This window comes from Fukomys damarensis, unplaced genomic scaffold (assembly GCF_012274545.1).
Source record: "Fukomys damarensis isolate Sample0158 unplaced genomic scaffold, DMR_v1.0_HiC HiC_scaffold_11, whole genome shotgun sequence".
Classification (NCBI taxonomy): Eukaryota; Metazoa; Chordata; class Mammalia; order Rodentia; family Bathyergidae; genus Fukomys; species Fukomys damarensis.
The window spans coordinates 48,704,967-48,712,554 of record NW_022900923.1 but is presented as its reverse complement, the minus strand read 5'-3'; the positions used below and the strand labels follow the sequence as shown (position 1 = coordinate 48,712,554).

General features: G+C 41.8%; 1 pseudogene; it reads right to left on the bottom strand.

Moving 5' to 3' along the window:
* Nucleotides 1–3,316: 3,316 nt before the first annotated feature.
* On the bottom strand, nt 3,317–6,830 carry LOC104854628 (annotated as a pseudogene).
* Nucleotides 6,831–7,588: the final 758 nt, after the last annotated feature.

Here is a 7,588-nt window from a genome sequence, read left to right as displayed (position 1 = left end):
TGTGTGTGTGTGTGTGTGTGTGTGTGTGTGTGTGTGTGTGTGTGTGTGGTATTGAAAAGTGAGGCCTTTGCAATGAGCTACATCCCCAGCCCTATTTTTAATTTTGAGACAGGGTCTCACTAAATTGCTGAATTTTTCAGGCTGGGCTCAAACTTCTTGTTCTCCTGCCTCAGCCTCCCGGAATGCTAGGAGTACAGACATATGCCACCACACTTAGCAACACATTTTTTTCAATCCATGAAGAATGTGCTGTTGAGGCCAGGGATTTAGCTCGGTGGTTTCAATGCCTGCTTCACAAGCACAAGGACCTGAATTCAATATCCAGTACCCTCCCCAAAAAAGAATGTGCTGCCAGGCCTCTTCTGATCTTAATGTTTCCTTTCTGCACATTGCAGAATCATTTTATAAAACCAACTATTTTCGGCAAGGGATTTAGCTCAGCAGCACAGTGCCTGACTGGCAAGTGCAAGGTCCTGAGTTCAATTCCCAATACAAACTGTATTTTGTAACCTTGAATTTTTTCTGCTTACACTCTTTATTGTAAAATTATATATCCATATCATAGGGTATTTGAAAAATACAGAGAAGAAAAATAACTACTCTGATGCAACAATTATTATCATTTTATTTTGTTTTGTGCCAGTCTTTTCCTGTGGATGTTTTTTGATGCCATTGTCACCTTGAATTGTGAGTGAAAAGCTATTCTAAACATGTAGGAAATAATGCCAGGTCAAATCTGATCGTCTATATTTGGAGTTAAATGGATTGAAAACATTTCTGATGGATCCATGAAGAATTTAAAAAGAAAAAAAATGTGCTTAAGCAGACATGGGGTATACACCTGAAATCCCAGACCTTGGAAGGCTGGAGCAGGAGGATCATCACAAGGTCAAGGCCTGGACGACACAGTGAGTTCAAGACCAACCTGAACTACATAGCAAGACTTTGTCTCAAAAAAAAAAAAAAAAGAGGATGTACTTAAATGGCAGAGCATGGTGAGGCAAGTCTATAATCCCACCTACTCCGGAGGCTAAGGCAGAAGGATGGCACTTTCGGGGCCCGGTCGGGCAACTTTATCAGGTCTTGTCTCAGAATTAGAAAAGAAAACGTGGTGCTGGGGATCTAGCTCAGGATCAATGCTTACCTAGCATGCAGGAGGCTTTGGGTTCAATCACTAGTAGCCACCCCCCAAAAAGTGCTTAATGATGTCAAAGCAGCCAAACAACAGACAAATGAAATCATAAGATTGTTAACCAAATGTTTAGGTCCTGGGAAATTTTTTTTTAACTTAAGTCTCTCCAAAAGTCAGTTTTTTTCTGATTTTACAGTTAGTTGGCTTTTCATACTCATGAATTTTGCATTCAAAGATTCAACCAACTATGGATCAAAAATACTCAGAAAGGGCCAGGGATTTAGTTCAGTGGCACTGTGCCTTGTGCCTGTCTTACTAGTGCAAGGTCCTGAGTTTGATCCTTGGTACCACACACACACACACACACACACACACACACAAAACAAAACTCAGAAAAAAAAATTGTATCTGTACCGGTTGCACACAGGCTTTTTCTCTTGTCATACACAATACAGCATAACATTTGAGGATTTACCTTGTATTAGGCATTATAAGTAATGTAGAGATGATTTAAGTATAGATTATAGGTGGTATAGATTATGCGTAAATGCCACACCATTTTACATAGGGACTTGCTCGTGTGCAGACCTTGGTGTCTTAATGAATAGTGCCACCAATGCTCTATAGTTATTAAAGGACAACTCCATGTGTGCGAGTGTGTGTTCTGTAACATTTGACCTGTCATTTGGAGAGGTGGGCTGAGACAGAGTCTCACTGTGTAGCCCAGGCTGGCCTTTCTCAGCCTCTAGAGTGCTGGGATTACAGGCATGTACCACCACACATAGCTTTTACCTATCACCTTTCAAAGTAAGAAAAACCTGGATGCTTATAATGAATTTCATCAGTGCATGCTGAAGATATACTTATACTACACATGTACTTTATATTCTTTTTAAATAAAAACTTTTTTAATTTTATGCAGAACCACCCTAAGTCTGCATAATGACTTGATAGTTACCCAGGGGTTTACAGTGTGTTCATCTCAACAGTGTGGCCCTCAGGTTTGGGGATCCACACAAATGTAGGCAGGAGTATCAAGGGAAGGAGCGGGCACAGCAGAGGTGTATCGCAATCCTTTCTCAAAGAAAAAGCAGTAGAGCATTCTGAGTCACTGAAAACCTATGTAAATGAGGCTTCAAAAACATACACTGTATAGTGAACTCTTGGGGAAGGGGTAGGAAAAAGACATTGATAAATAAGGGAGAATTTTCTGTGGCAGGAGATAAGGGAGGTTGAATGTGTCCAGCCCATGGGCCTAATATTCAAAGGAGACCATATATAATCTTGTATCATTACTTTGCTCAAAAGGTAATGCTTGTGCTCCTGGGACCAGACCATGAAAGGTCTGGTCATTCCTGATCCCCTGTTCTATGCTTGCAGCTTATTAACAGGAGAAAGGTCAGATGGTGTTGGCTTGAGTTCTGCGAAAGTAAAAAGCTTAATTCACATTAAGTGCTGTTAAATCGTAGTTACTGGGGAAGACCCCATATCAGACAGCCCTATTTAAAGAGGTCTTTATTAGGGACTCAGAGGAATAGGTCCAGAGTATCCTCACCTTAAGGCAAAACAGGTATTAGGAGGAGGTATTAGAGTAGTGGAAAGAGAACACTTTAACAGCATATTTTTAAAGAGGAAAAATCAAATAAAACACTAGGTGCCAGTCAAAACAAATGCCATGCCTTCATGGTTACCTGGTAGTGTAAGAAAAAACTGCCAAACCATGTTCAGCTGCCGATAGGTCTTACTAGGAGGCATCTATGTGCATGAGAGAGGGCTTGGTACAGCTGATGATCCAAAATGATCTCTGTGGAAACAAGAGTGACAAGGTCTTGGGTTCTTGGCCTAAAGGGCTGAGCAGAGTAGAAGCAAAAGCTCCAGAGCAACTGTGGATTATCTATAACCTGCTATGACCCAGAGAAAGAGCAGCCAGATTCTTACTCCAGAGATGGTGGGAGCCAAACTTAAACCATATCACTTGCAGTCCTGGTCAGCCTGTGGCCAATGGGCAATTCATAACAGGCAGTGGGAGGGAGTCTTAACTTATATTTTAATTTCAAATGTATTTTCAGTGCCTCAGGTACAATTTAATCTTGTCTTCAAAGGCTTTCTGAAACAGAAGTATACTCTTTTTTGTTGTTAAACTTCTTTATCTTCTGGTAGTCAGTTTCCCTCCAGTCTCCAATTTCACCCTGACTTAGAGTCTACAAACTTCATTAAACCATCCATGCTCATAGATTTAGGTCTTTCTAGAAGAAAGTCTAAGGCTCAGCTCCAGAGTTGTGCTAGCACATCCAGTGCCCATGACACTCCACCCAGGACTGTGTAATAATTCATCTCTGTCATGACATAGTGAAGCAGCACTCCACTGTGAGTATCTATATTGGGCCAAGGATTCTTGGCCTTGCCGTGTTCTAGGAGAATATTGAGCACAATCTTATACAGTTGAGTGACCAATTTAAACATGGGGTCATTAGGCATGTGTTTCACAGCAAACTCTGGCTGACAGGAATATCTTGGATTAGTCTCCCTTAGTACTGCATCTCTATAGCCTGGAACAACCCATCCTGAGTTGAATGTGCTCCAGACGTAGTCTTGCAACTTCTCATCTGACACATCTTTGCCAGCTTCCTTTTGTAGTTGTGTTAGCCAGACAAGCACTTCTTGTTTTGCCAGTTCTTGTATAGCCAGCCCACTCATGGCTGCTGCAATGATAGGTAAAATTCTGAAAGGGCACTGCCCACCAAGTGGCTGGTATGGGGACTTATATTGCCACCCTCATGGTCACTGTAGATGGTGAGATATAAGAGCATGAGTTCTTTGAACTGAGCATCAGTATAGCCAACATGTTGGTGAAACTATGGGATCAGCCCAGCTCAGAGTCAGTGGTCCCAATACTGATGCCCTCATGGTAAAGATTCTGGTAGATCTCTGCTGAAACACAAGGCAACTATGGAAATCAGATACATACAGTCTTCATAATCAACTCATAGTACTTGGGTCAATTAATATCCTCTGCATATGCCTAGGCAAAGTTACTTTCACTGTTGAGGGCTGTAATAGCTGCACTTAAGTGTAGACTGGTAGGAAAGTTTTCCAGCATGGTGACCACATGAGAAGGCATAGTTGCTCTCTTTCCCTACTCTTTTGAAAGCCAAGGTACCTGTCCTTGTGTTGGGATCTGTCTAGCTACCAGCAGCCAGAATAAGCCTTTAGGCAGGGGTTCTTCTCCACCCTTAGCCTTGGGCAGCACTTTATAGCATTCAGGGACACTGTGGCCTTGGAAGTGGATGCCCTCATCAGGATCAAGAACTGATGTTTCATAGGTCAGTCCTCTCGTGCCTCTCATGCCACCATGCATCACATCCACCATGATTTGGCCCACCACAATTTTATAGTCTGAAGGCCTTAATTCTGGCCTGTTGAACACTTGAGGTAGGTTGGCCAATATGTCTTTCAAACATGTGGGAGAAGCACTGGCATACCAGGCATCAAAAACATTACAGGATGAATTCTTGTCTCCCCAGAGCTGGGCAGCTGCAGCAGAGCCATGGAGGACAACTCCAGGTCTGCTGGGAAGGGGTAGCAGGAGGAGAGAGCTGTACAGAAACAGAAACCACCACCACTACACCACAGGCCACACCAATTGGTGCACAATGTTGAAAAGGCCTTGAACATATTCTTGCTACCACAATTGGAGTTAGAAGTTACAAAAAATATGAAGAGTAAGTTTAGAAGTTTAGAACTGTACCACTTTTTTTTTTTTTTTTTTTTTTTTTGGTGCCAGGGATCAAACTAGGGGCCTTGCACTTATGAGGCAGATGGCGGCACCACTGAGCTAAATCCCTGGCCCAAAGTGTACCAACTTTTAAAATGTGATGCAATGCTATGGATTTTAATTATTTTACTTTGAAAAAACAAAAATATAAAACAGAGTCTCACTGTGTAGTTCAGGCTGGCTTTGAACTCATGGCAATCCTCCTGCCTCAGCCTCCTGAGTGCTGGGATGACAGGTATGTGCCACCACACCCAGCTCATCTTTTCTAATCTTCTTTCAAAACAAATCTAGGGCTGGGGATTTGGCTCCGTGGTTCCACTGCCTGCCTCACAAATGCAAGAGCCAGAGTTCAATCCCCAGTACCATTAAAAAAACAAAAACAAAAAACTATCCTCTCTCTCATTAACTCTTCTCCATGCTTTCCCTGGGCCATTTCACAAATATTATTTTGTGACATTTTGTTTTTATTAATGTGTAAGGTTGGAAATTATATAAAAGTTGATAAAATGTAGAGCAGGTTATATTGGAGATAAGAACAATTCCAAAAATAGTTGTCTGCCTCTGTAGTTTTGTTCTCCCAATAACAAAGCTCATTGCCTTTAATTATAGCTTGAGACAGTGTGTTGAAATATTTAGTCTCTGAGTAATGACTGGATTTTAGTTTCCTAATTGGCATCTGTGTGTTTAGTATCTCTGCCAAAGCCCAAATCTAAGAATGGGCACACATTACAAGATAGGGACTCTGGTAAACATTTTAGATACCTGCTGCCTTCACTCTAGGGCAATAATTTTATAACAAAGGGAAGGGTAAGTATCATATCTTACAAGTTCACAGATTTTTAATGCCTGACAGTCTACTAGGGTTTAGAAATAAATCCACAAATTTGTGTGATAGGTAGCACACAAAGAAGTATAATTGTGGGCCCCAAAGAAGCCCTTGGCTTTGGGAACCTGTCTTTCTCATTCTTGAATGATATTTCAGACATCTGGGAGTAGTTCCCAGGAGAAAATGCTCTACCCACATTGGGTGGCTTACTTAAAACCTTATGAAAATGGCTTACAAAGACTGAAAGAAAAGCTTAGGTAAAGAAAGTATCAGCTTGAACTCAATCTACTAAAATTTGTGTTTTTCTAGGTAAAAAATCAAGAGAAATGTCATTTGGGTATCTCCCCAACCCTCATTATCTTTAGTGTCCTACTGTTTGAAACAAGATGTCATTCATCCTTTGCAACACACCTCTTTAGAGAGGCCATGAGATGCCTGTGGGCACAGGGCCAACAAGCTCACAGTCCCTCAATAATGGATGTTTTCTTTGGTCATGTTCACTCAGCCTAACATTACTCATAGGTGAAGGTGGAGCAAGAGATGAATTACAGAACCCAGCTGTTCTGCCCATTACAAAGGTTGCTACAGTGAGAGTCCAAATCCTTGACTGTGGACAGGCTCTGAGGACAAGTGGCCAGAATTGTTCCCTTCAGATATGGGCAGAGAGAGATTCAGCTTTCCTAGCCTGGTTACTATGGGGAGGCAGATGTCCTCCACCTCTGACAGCAGTGTCTTTGGCTGTAAGTAGGAACCCAGGGCTGAGGACAACACCTACATTAAAAGCATTGGTGCTCCACTGTCACTCAGAGGCCAAGGTCTCCACATCCTCTGTAAAGGAAAACAGAATGAACAGTTCTGTATGGAACTGAGATGGAACCTTTCTGCACCAAGACAATGCAATAGATGACTTCTAAGGCCACTCCCAAACACTGAATCTCACTGTGACTTGCTTAGTAGGATCAGCACAATGCCGCTCTCATCTGAACCGGGCTCACCAGTGTCCAGATGACTGCAGGCCAGCAGACTGTGCAGTGGTCTCTTGGTTGGTATGGTCTCTTGGAGCTGTTCTTCACATTATATTCATCTTTTCCAGACATGACCCAGAGTTATACATTTTACAGTTTTCAAATTCAGTTGAGAAAGTGCTAATCATGTCTCTGATGTATGTAGCACTTGTGCTTTTTCTGAATTCTCTCTGCTACTCATAAGATAGGATTTTTTTGTCCTCGTTTCATAGAGTTTAGGTAATACACACAGGTCAGAGGCAACCTTGGAATAGGCACAAAGCAGCACCACTGTAGCCCAACTGGGTCTAATTAGAGGTGACAAGTGTGTTAATGACATAAAACCATGAAATCCCTTGCCTCTTAAAAACAACTATCTGCAGGCCAGGGATTCAGCTCAGTGGGTACCGCTGCCTGCCTTGCAAGCGCAAGGACCAGAGTTCGAGCCCCAGTACCAAAAAATCAATAAATAAATAATAAAATAAAAAGAAAAAGCAAATCTTTATTCCTGGAAAAATATGCTGAGTTACAGTGTTCTATGGATAAAGTATAGTTCTCAATCTAGAGTACACAGATTGGCTGATATTAACAGTTGTTAAGGAGACTACTTTCCTTTTAACATCCCATCCTATACTAGAAGCAACTATTCTGAAGTTTATTTAGCCATATCTGCTAATCACTACAGAAGTGGTAAAGAAAGCACACTGAGAAGCCCTTATAACCATGTGACATTATTATTAATGCAGTGGTGACAGCTCAGTGACACTTTAGCTTCTTCACCAAACACACCTGGGTCAGTAGCCCAGACACAGTACCAAGCACAACCAGTACTTCCAGGACCAGCACATACA